This window comes from Dreissena polymorpha, chromosome 15 (assembly GCF_020536995.1).
Source record: "Dreissena polymorpha isolate Duluth1 chromosome 15, UMN_Dpol_1.0, whole genome shotgun sequence".
Taxonomy (NCBI): Eukaryota; Metazoa; Mollusca; class Bivalvia; order Myida; family Dreissenidae; genus Dreissena; species Dreissena polymorpha.
In genome coordinates, this window is record NC_068369.1 from 32107330 (window position 1) to 32119700 (window position 12371).

The window sequence follows — 12371 nt, forward strand, 5'->3', positions numbered from 1 at the left end:
GCACCCTCAGTTCTTTTGAAATTTCGTTTTGACCTAAAACACATGGGACAAAAATAACGCAATAGTTTAATACTTATTTTAGCCATAAACTAAATTTTGTAATGTAAATTCAATAAAAATCGCCCGATTTGTACGACACAATAAATGCTATTTAACCTAGGGGCTACAAACATACAAAACACAAAAACATACTTATTACTTGTTGTGGCAATGTTGCGACGCGTTCGTAGAAAATACAGCCTTATGAATCCGCCGATTTCTATTTATATAACCCTTTTTTATGGACTTTACTGAACCTATATCGTTATCTATACTGTTCTTTTATCTAAAAAACAATTTTCTGTCAGTTACATTTGTAAGAACGAAAACTGTTGAATCTGTACATTGTTCGTATGTTTTCCGAAATGAACGTTATAACATAATCACGCGCATTGATAAACGCACAAATTATTTTTATTGTCAAACACGATTTTTATAAGCTTTTAATTAGCAACACCAGGGCGCCAGCTCGAGAGATAAATTTAATTGCACGTGACCCTTCATTAATATTAAGGCCCCAATTGCTATACAGTACAACACATCACAACGGCACTAGACACACCATAGATATACGCAACAAATACAAACACACAAAAACATGCATGATCGTCATGGAACAGTCGATGCACTTAGTATAGGCTATATGACCTTCTGCACAATTGGCCCTAGAGCTCAGCCAAGGGCCTATACCCCCAAAGGCGGTACCGGTCCATGACACACTATAGTCTTGTCGTAACCTATTTATTACATATGTTAAACTTATATAGACTACCTAAAACACTATATGCATTTAAGTACGTACTGAATGTTTTTACACCTTATATATTTATTTTAAATAACACACATATTTCTTAACATAGTTTGACGTCATGCCTGCGTGTAGCGTTCAATCATAACAAATAACACAATTGTAAATAAGTAAACAAGTTGAAAAGCGTTTGGTATACAGAAACGAAAGATAAAGGTAAATTTGAAAGGGGCATATTAAAGTTTGTCCCCTTAACTACATATGTGTATTCAAACAAGTCGTATTCCTTATTGTCGAGCATATTTGTTACAAGTTGTATTGATTTAAATGAAGTAATAGGACATACCATGCATGCGTTTGTCTTTTCAATATATAAACCGCAACAATCCTCGATATTTCCCATTAATAAAAAGGTATAGTTAGCCGTTAAAAAACTTGGGCGATTATGACATTGAGCATCATTCACGATTTCATAATACAACAACTTACGCGTTTCGTTCGTGCTAACAACAACGTTCCGATAAATGCATACACATGTTGTACACGCAAAAGAGTCATATTTGCGGTGGCAAATATTCACCATTCTATATCGTTGAATGTGTATTTCAGGTACGCGCGTGTTAAGACATAATCAATTTGTGTTTTCCTTAATATCTGCTTACGCCTTAAACAATATACGTAGTATGCAATGAAATCATAATCGTGCAAGCGAGAATCTTTTTTTTTATATAAAAATATCTTGCCGTCAAAACATATTCGCAATTATCCTAGCATATATAATACAAACTAGAATAATGGTGTGTTATTTCATGGCGGATACCAATCATTTTCTATTAATGAATTGCAAGACTCTGACTTCACGGTGATATAAGGTGAGTATACAATTAATTATATCAACATATGCAGTGACGTTGACACGAATTAATGCGTAAATATTGAAATAAGTGTTACGTTGAAATCCTGATAAGCCTGCCGGATGATCTCGTAGACTTTTTTGACATCTCGTTCCCTTACAGCTTTTACAAGCTCGTCCTTACCATCTGAAGGCATGTAAGTTTCGAAGTGTGTCCTCAACAGGAAAAGCAAACGCTCTGAAAAAGTGCGTATGTAGTAAGACATTGTACACTTAAGTTACATATATTATCGCATATAAATTACCAGCCAGCTCTGAAATAGGTGACTGTGTTCAATTTCAATACTCTTCACTCGTAAAAACATATATCTCAGTGAAATCTTTCGAAAAAAAACGTAAGTTTTGTTTGCAATGTGTTAATCCATTCAGCGTGGCATGTGCGTTTTGATTGCAACTAAATTAAATAATCATTTTTAAATGAGAACACTAAACTTTAGCCAAAACCCGACTGTGTATATTGATTATCACACGCAAAAAGCAGTTTTTAGTTTGAATAATTATTCAATACCATTAAAGCATCATGGAATAAATCAAATGGGTATTCCACCAGCTACAAGCGATCTGCCAACCAATTGCTGCCCTAACAATAAGGAAGAGATCAGCAGAGCAATCAAGCATTTGAAGAAAGGCACATCTGAAGGACCTGCCAGCATACTCGCTTCTGAAGGCTGACGTGGAGACAAATGTGTAGCTACTACACCTCTCTACATAAAGATTTGGGAAGAACAATACATTCGAACACAGTTGACAGAGTGTTACATATTCAATCTCACAAGAAAGGCGACCTTAGTTCCTGCTCCAACTATCGAGGAATCACGCTGCTGTCGATCCCAGAAAAGTTGTTGATCGCATCCTGTTGAACCAAATGAAATACGAAATAGACCCGCATCTCGATTACCAACACGTCGGCTTTTGAAAGGAGTCCACGTAAACGTTTACCAAAGGCAGTAAGCAGCTTGTTAAAAGCCGACCTCCTGCGTATGAAACATAAAACGGCCACCGGAAAAACTTTGCGAAACCGAAATTTCGCAAACTTAAGTACCCTTTTTCTTGAAGGTTTGCTTATTTGTGATAAAGTATAAGATAAAAGTCTAACTTGTGATTAATAATTGGTTATTTTTGCTTGTTAAATGCGTTTTCTTCACTATGAACTTTATTTGCAAAGTTGGGGTTCCCATGGGATTTTTGTAATTTCCCATGGGATTTTTCATTATCCCATGGGAATTTTGGTTTCTCCCATGGGATTTTTCTCCAGCTTTTTTTATGGGAGAAAAAATCCCATGGGATTTTCAAAAACATAAAACACGTTCGTTTGTGCTTAGTTATCGATTTTAAGCATTGTTAAAGCATTTGTGCTTATTTTCGTTCAATTTACTTTGATAGAAAAAAATCCCATTTTTTTATGGGAAAAAAAAAATCCCATGGGATTTTTTTCTGATTTTTAGAGATTTATTCATGTAACCTTCAGAAACACTACCTTTTAACAAATGATGAGCATTTCTCGCGATTTCAACGCGTTATATCGTGTTTTAAAATAATAAAAAAATCCCATGGGATTTTTTTCTGATTTTTAGAGATTTATTCATGTAACCTTCAGAAACACTACCTTTTAACAAATGATGAGCATTTCTCGCGATTTCAACGCGTTATATCGTGTTTTAAAATAATAAAAAAATCCCATGGGATTTTTTTCCCATGGGATTTTTTTGTCCCATGGGATTTTTTTTTCCCATGGGATTTTTTTTTCCAATGGGATTTTTTTTAAGGTATAAGTTTCTAAAAGCTATATAATAATAATTATAATAATAATAATAATAATAATAATAATAATAATAATAATAATAATAATAATAATAATAATAATAATAATAATAATAATAATAATAATAATAATAATAATAATAATAATCGTGCTCAATATGATGAATTTGTACTTTTAAGCGACTAACATTTTTATTCGAGCCGATCGTCGAGTCCGAATGGTGAGTATAAGAGCAATTTACCTGTACAAATAAATCTCAATTGTGAAGAGAACGCTACCGTACTATAAAATAATCTTGATAATAAGTCATATCATTTCTCGACAGAAAATGAAAACAGTATCCATATTGATGTCAGCAATGTCCCCTGCTATGATAAATATTGACAAAATGAAAAACCTTGACAATAATTCCGTGTCGAATACGCATAAGATTATAGCAATCAAATTCATATAAGCATTGATAAGATAATTTGCGAAAATGGGTCTTATGTCAAATACGGCAAGCGTAGCTCCATTCCATAATGTCCGGTATTAAGTCACGTCAAGTTTCGTGGTCGAATTATAGCATAATAATCATTTTCACATTACGCGATTCATATGAGTTTCCCTACATATATTGTGTTAAAATTTATGTTACACTAATGTGCGATGATGAAAAGGGGATTTCGGTAATTCTACATTCGCCCGCCTAGTACCGAAATCCCCATATTTACGCCTTAAAGGGTCAATAGGTCATCGGTATGAATGGTTTTTGACTTCACATGAATGTTAAGGTGCAACAAATTTGATATTAATTTTAATTATTAAGCACTCTTGACAGCATTAAGTTGCCTTTCAGTGGGGATTTCGGTAATTCTACACTAGAACTTAAACGCGCGCCGGTACCGAAATCCTGCTGAACAAACCTTCAAGTGTCAACAAAATTATTATAGTGTTTTTTTTCATTAGCAACCAGTGACATGTATTATCTCCCATTCGGTTACTTCTTTTGGAAAATAATTAGCGGGGATTTCGGTACTGCTACATTCGTACGCCCAGAGCCGAAATCACCCATGTTTACGCCAATCCCCCATATTACGCCTTAAAGGGTCTATATGTCATTATGTTTGGGTTTTGGCTTTGCATTAATGTTGATTTGTACACAATCATATTAGTGTTAATCATTTAAACACTCTTATCAGAATATTTTTTCCATTATTAAATAGTTTATTAATGTGAAAAATGTGTAAACGAATGTAAAAAAGGTAAAATGTACATTTAAAACATTGGTTACACAAAAGTATATGTAAATATAACATGACATAGTAATAATAAGTCTTCAGAAAGTATTTTCCAAACAAATCTGATGAAACAAATGATATCGTACTACCTTATTTACAATATGCTATACACTTTTGCAATTTAGTTATCAATGTTTAATCAAAGCATAAATCAGGATAATATGTTGCCTCTTAGCGGGGATTTCGGTAATTCTTAACAAGCACATAAACCCGCGCCGGTACCGAAATCCCCGCTGTACAAACCTTCAAGTGTAAAAAAATACTGATTAAGGTTTAAATAAAGGGAACAATAGTATTTTTGGCCACCAAAAAGCACTTCCGCGTCAACAAAACGATTGAAATTATGTCAGAAACCCAGCTTTTCATTGTATATATTGCAATACACCATCGGCCGCCGAGAGCGGAATACTGCGCTTGGCCGCTAAACAATGTGGATTGCATCAAATTAAATGTCAATTTTCGATTTTATTACAAAAATAAACACTGCCTTTTTATAAATATGTCAAGCACGTACACTTAACAAAAAAATCGATATATCTTTATGTAATGTAGAAAAGTAAAGCGCTTTATATATAACAATGTTTTATAATGTCTCTCTGGTTGAGAAAAAAAACTAAACAAAACCATGTAGAACATATATGTTTTCATAATTAAAAAAAAATATTTAATGATGCACGTGATGTTTTATAATTGATATAAGTTCACGTGTCATTGAACGAGTTAAGGGAGAGATGCGAATTAAATTACACATAATTAAAAAATGATACTATACTGTCAGCTTGATTTATAAATTGTGTTCCATCGCGCCAATATATTCATTGTTCCATGAAATTGTGTATAAAAGCAAAACGATTGAAATTATGTCAGAAATCCTGCTTTTCACATGAAATGATCTTTAACACTTTTTTTATTCCAATCAGGTAATTAATAATAATAGGGGAAGTCTATACTGTGTATTAGAAACTTGTTGTGGTGATCCCTATCTTATCCGCTCAATACACATCCACCTGGCTACTGTACAGAAACAATTAGATTTACTTCCAAAATAACTGATTTCATTAATTGCTAACTTGTTGTCTACATTTTAAATTAACAACGATAATGGATCAACATCACCGTTGCACAATTATTAAGTTCACAGTAATCTGTACTTTAAATAGATAGCCTAATTAAAGACGGTGCTAATAAAGAACAAAGCGTGAATGTGGATATTAAGAAATTAGATCCTTTTTTGCATGACACTGGCAGTATATCATTTTATCTTATATAAATAAGCCACATTTAAGACATGGATAAAATTAAAATAAGACACATTTGCATCTTTCATTTCTTGAAAAAAAAATAAGCACGCAGTCACATATAAATAAGATACATTGAAGACACAGAAAAAAATAAATAAGACACATTTGCATCTTTCACTAAATTTTCTTAAAAAACATGTGAAACTGAAGAAAAACATTTATTACTGACACATTATTCTAAAAGTCGACTGACAACTTAAGTTCAAAGAGGGATTTACAATTAAATAAGATCCATTTTCGCATGATGCTGGTTGTAGAGCAAGCAATACATTTCTTACTGACACATTATTCTAAAAGTCGACAGGCAACATAAATTCAAAGAGGGAACCACAATTAAATAAGATCAATTTTCGCATGATACTGGTTGTATAGCAAGTAGTCACATATTAATTACAGCTTGCATTAGTTGCAATAATTTTGTTAAGTGCGCGTGCTTCTGAACGTTGCGTTAAGCGAGAGTGTTGCCATTTTGTTAGTTTTATATTTTGGTATTATGTATGATTATTGCTTGTTTTGAATTTGAAATAAACGCTTTCTGGCAAATAAGCATCGTCTTAATTTTAATACAAATAATGAACATTTGACATACAAAATGTCCAATAACATACCGGCAATAACATTATATATATGTTAATTTCTGTGCATGTTTATACCGAAATTATAGCCGACATCGGCAGTTAGGGAAATTTAGTGACACACTTTAACACATCAAACATGCATGATAGTTCTTTTTTCATATGATATTCCCCTGGTTGCTTACCGGTGTATTGGTACAGTTGATAACCCCGCCGGGACTACAGTAGGGTGCTAATACACACGTGTATCGTGTTCAGTACAATCGTCTTAATTTTAATGCAAATAATGAACATTTGACATACAAAATGTCCAATAACATATCGGCATTAACATTATATATATGTTAATTTGTTTGCATGTTTATACCGAGATTATAGCCGACATCGGCAGTTAGGGAAATTTTGTGACACACTTTAACAAAACAAACAGGCATGATAGTTCTTTTTTCATATGATATTCCCCTGGTTGTTTACCGGTGTATTGGTGCAGTTGATAACCCCGCCGGGACTACAGTAGGGTGCTAATACACACGTGTATCGTGTTCAATACCCGATCCATGCTACAACGTGTAAGAACGGGAATTTCGGTAATTCTACCTTTTTAAGCTTGCGCACCTCTAATGGGCACATATCCAAATATAATTTAATTAATTATTTTCCTAATCAGCATCATTTCACTAAACTACATGCAAATTTGTAGGTAGCTTTCCATGCTTAAAAAAATAAACCGATTTTTTCATCACCACCCTCACGCTCGGCTTTTGTCCAGTTTATTTTCACCCCTGGGGTATATAAAAGTTCCATAATTCATTCAAATTTCCAAATGTGGGCATGCAGTTGGTGTGTACAGATGCAGTAAAGGTGTTTAAAGTTTAAACAAGATGAAATAAGTATTCTTTTACAGACATTTATTTTTTACAAATTTTAATCTATGGAATAGCGCCATGAAATGTAAGTGATTTCAGCCAAGTAAAAATTGGGTCGGTTAAAAACAAAGTGTCATAAAATTCAAAATAGTATCATTTAAGTTATATTTTAAATTAAGTTTTTATAGAAACACTATATACAGCAAAAATACCAAAAAATAGACAGATTTACCGTTTACTTTTTGAAATAAAAATAAAAATGCAACATGCATCATTCGTATTTTCAGCAGTAAATTAATCAATTTAGCCATAACGTTGTTTTAATTTTAAAATTGAAGGATGTGCATACAATTTTCAACATATTTAACAATAAACATAGCTTATGTGCTATATTAAATCAAATTACGTTAGAAAAGAAATAAAACGCGTCGCAAAAAGTATGCGATGTCGGCAGGAATCGAACCTGCGCGGGAAAATCCCAAAAGATTTCTATTTTATCGCCTTACCCACTCGGCCACGACAACTTTACATCTGTGTAACCTTAAATTAGATATATATAAGTAAACAGGTAAAAAGGCTCGCTCGATCTTTGAAGAAATCGCGAAATCGTATTTTTCAGATGATAATTGGATCAAAGTCAATATTTATAGTGAAAATAATGTAATCTAAATGAATAAGTTAAACATATATCAAAATTCGAAGTTTGAAAAAAATAAAATGCATCTCTCGGAAATAAGCGATCATTGAAGATCGCCAATGGCTTATGAAGTGAAAGGACAGTATTGTGTTTGACCGGGGAGTAGCGTGATCTGTGTCGGTGTTGGGCGCTCTGAGGGCGCAATCCGGCTACATAGGTACATAGAAACCTCTTGTGGCTATAGTCCATGGATCGGGTTCGGCAGACAGGGAACATGTAAATTTTTATATGTATGTTTTATATCTTAATTACCTAAACGTATATTTATCCTGGTTACTTATTTACTGAGGTATGAGTTAGTCGCAATGATTGTAGATACGTTGTACTATATTTAGTAAGTATTTGGAGGACGAGTGGCACGGGCACGCGCTTTATTATCACTTATGCAAGGAACGCGTTTTGTTTATATACGTATTTTTGATATTCCGATAGGCTTAAGGGAGGTAACTTATTCAAGTAAAACGCGATATTTTTTGCAATGCCTTTTTATAACTCTTGTTTAATTAATTACATACGAATATACAGCTAAATTTAAGATGATTTTTACCAGAAAAAAATTTCGGAGAAAGATATATTGAGATTTAGATATTCCATAGAATGCGAGTCTCCATATATATTTTCTATTGCAGGGGAGGTAATTAAAAAATTTTAAAGTCTCCGAATTGGTCTTTGTTGTATCTATTTACGTTTATTTTCAAGCTTATGGCGATTAAAAAATTAATTATTATTAGTATATGCTCACGTGGATATTGGTACGGATATATCGTGTTCATATAACTGTTACTACATCCATTTCATTCATCATTCAGGTCGGGCTACACAAATCTCGTGAAGAGGCTAGTAGGACCTGTAAACAAACTCTCATACACACACTCTTCACTCATCGTGGCGCTCTCGCATGTCTGAGGCGATATATAAGATCGATGTCATATATAATACTGTATTCGCTGGTATTTTCGGTTGATATGTTTGATTGCGTAGGACGCAATGAATATAGTGTATTTATATTTAATCGAAGTGAGCTCATTGTTGTTTCTGGCGGTATTCAATTTCTGGTAATAGTTTCGCGATTAAAGACGTCGGTTCTCGGTTAGGTGTGGAATGTTCTTATTTGTTAATGTGCCAAGTGCTTAAAGGCGGTTTATCGCACTTTATTAGTCGGCGTTTCAAGAGAATGGGTAATAAATGCAAATCAGTAGGTGCTTAGAAGACTTAAGTACGGCAAGAACCACAACTCACTCTGCTAGGAACGATTACCACTGCCTGTCTGCAGCAGACGACAAATGATTCTGCTCTAGCAGTGAATGTATATACCAGCTTGTAAACGCCATTGACCAGTCTAGTGTTTATCATTAAAATATGCACATATTGGCTGCTTTCATGGAAAACGAGGCTTAATGCACGTCAAATAAGATTAGCCTGTGCACAATGATAAGCATATGCAATGCGAACAAGCTAATCAATGATATTTTGATTCAATTTTTCATATTTATACCAAGTGAGTTTTCATTTGACCGCCTTGCGGATACAGATCCATTAGCACGTGCTTGTGTATTATAATAACAATTAATGAGTTAATTTACTACTTACAGTATCGTTATTTTCATCAACATCATCGTTATCAACGTTATCATGATCATCATCATCAACATAATCATCATCTCATCATTATCATCATCATCATTATCATCATCATCATCATCATCATCATCATCATCATCATCATCATCATCATCATCATCATCATCATCATCATCATCATCATCATCATCATCATCATCATCATCATCATCATCATCATCATCATCATCGTCATCATCATCGTCATCATCATCATCATCATCATCATCATCATCATCATCATCATCATCATCATCATCATCATCATCATCATCATCATCATCATCATCATCATCATCGTCGTCGTCGTCGTCGTCGTCGTCGCCCTCGTCCTCGTCCTGCTCTTCAGCCTCCACCGCATCATCAGCAGCAGCATCGTCATCAGCAGCAGCAGCAGCATTATCGTCACTATCACCAACAACATCGTTATGGTCGTCATCGTCGTGATCATCATCATCAGTGTCATCATCATCATCATCATCGTCATTGTTATCGTCGTTGTTCTCCTCCTCGTCGTCGTCATCGTCATCATCGTCGTCATCGTCATTCTCATCGTGACCAATTTCAACAACCGTAAAACCTATCGCTCAGCTCATTTTTGCAGTGAATTCGGATGTTATATCAAATCTTTTTGATTAATAGAGTTTGCTGCTTAATGTATTAATAACTAAATAATAATTTTGATAATATTGAAAATAAATGGTTTCAATTTTATTTATCCGTTTAAGATGCAGTATTTGACCAAGTCAATTTGTCGCTAAAAGCGTTACGAGTTGCTATTGAAACTATAATCGCATTCCGATTGAAATGGTGTCTGTATTAGGGCCTGTTTAATTTCTACGCTTAATTGCAATTCATAAAAATATTTTTATGGGTACCGGTATATCTAGACACACTCTGTTATCCAAACAATCCTTGTGATCATAAACAAATAAACAATGAAATATAAATAAAATTAGATGATAAAAAATGGTATCTTCCTTTTTGCTGTTGCTAGTTATCAACAGAGTAGCAAAACTTTTAAATATAAATTATATTCAATTCATAGCACGCTTAAAGATTTGAAGTTTATCAAAATCTATAAGCACAAACATATTTATGTTTGTTAATACAAAGCTGTAGCAGTTTTCTGATTGCGCTTGAAAAGATGTGATTGTTGTTGTTGCATTAATAGTATCATTAGTTTGTATTTCCAGATTAGGTATTCCACCATACATTTTGTTTTTAATCAGATGTCTTATAATTGGCATTGCAATATTTCAATAACGAGTAATCAACACAATTGACTTTATGTATTTTTAATTGTTTATCCATATTATCATTAACACTTGAGGGAAAAATAAGCTGTGTCATTTTTTATTTTTTATTTTACTTATGGTTCAGACAACTCTGCTTTTACTATATGCCGTAATAATTATAAGTTTCCGTTCACTTAAAGATATTGTTTTTCGTGTTGGAAAATTTAAATACGAAAAATATTTAGAGACAAGTGTGTTATGTTTGTTTGTCAATTATTTAATTGAAGTAGAAATAATACATCAGTGTACATAATTTTATTGTGTTGTTCCCTTCGTTCTTTACTTTAAAAATGCAACTTAACAGCTTTGCAATCAACTGAAATAATATATAAAAAGTAAAAACAATAAACGTTTGGCTTTCTTAATACGATATCATTTCAAACGCTGTTGGAAGGAACCATTGCTTATTAGAGGTTTACAAGGTAATTTACCCAAGTACGCAAATGTAATGGTCGATTGCCCTTAGGCATGATTCTGTTTTATTACTTTAATCCGGTTGTAAGAATGCATGACCGCAGGGTCATCAGATAAGCAAAAACAGGGTCAACATCTGATAAAATAGCGCTGTTTAACTGACTGTACGAAAATCCGTATGTCCGAAAATTTAGAATCATGAAAACATAAATATTTTGGCTTAAAAAGGAAATGTAAGAAAATTTAGAATGTAAGAGAAAATACGGTGGTTTTATGGTGTTAAAATCGATTAGAAATAGCAAAACCTAAAGACATTATCTCAAGTGTGATTTTCAAAAGATTTTATATGAATGTACACACACGGTAAAACTAGTCTATTAAAATGAAATACCTTCATTGGTTCTCATGTTTTTAATATTTATTAAACATAGGTATTTGTGAACACTTGTTGTTATATAATATTGAAATGTACACGCATACTGAACATAAAATCATTAGCATAACGGCTAAGTTGGTTTTTACTAAGATTGCAATAGTGTTTATTTTATTATTATGAATCTTATGAGGATAATTTTGAAAGTATGACACAGAGTATCTGAAGAAGATATATACATAATCACATATGTTGTTGTTGTTGTGGTTATTGTTTCAATATTTTTATGAGTATCATACATTCAATGACGAAGAGCTATTAATTTGTCATACAAAACACCATAATTATTATTGGATTGCGGAGATTAAACAAATCGATTCCCTAGTAACTGATATAACTGATACATTTTTTGAGCGACAATTTGAAACTAAATCTTGTATTATTTAAATTTGATTATTTTAATTGCAGACTTTTTTTTATTAACC

General features: G+C 33.0%; 1 long non-coding RNA gene across 1 annotated transcript in view; it reads right to left on the reverse strand.

The window, feature by feature from the left end:
- Positions 1–12371, reverse strand: part of LOC127861306 (uncharacterized) — a 31069-nt gene that overhangs the window by 4622 nt on the left and 14076 nt on the right. Inside the window, exon 2 of the long non-coding RNA XR_008040162.1 lies at positions 1739–1878. This is a non-coding gene — a long non-coding RNA (uncharacterized LOC127861306). The remainder of the gene's footprint in view (positions 1–1738; positions 1879–12371) is intronic.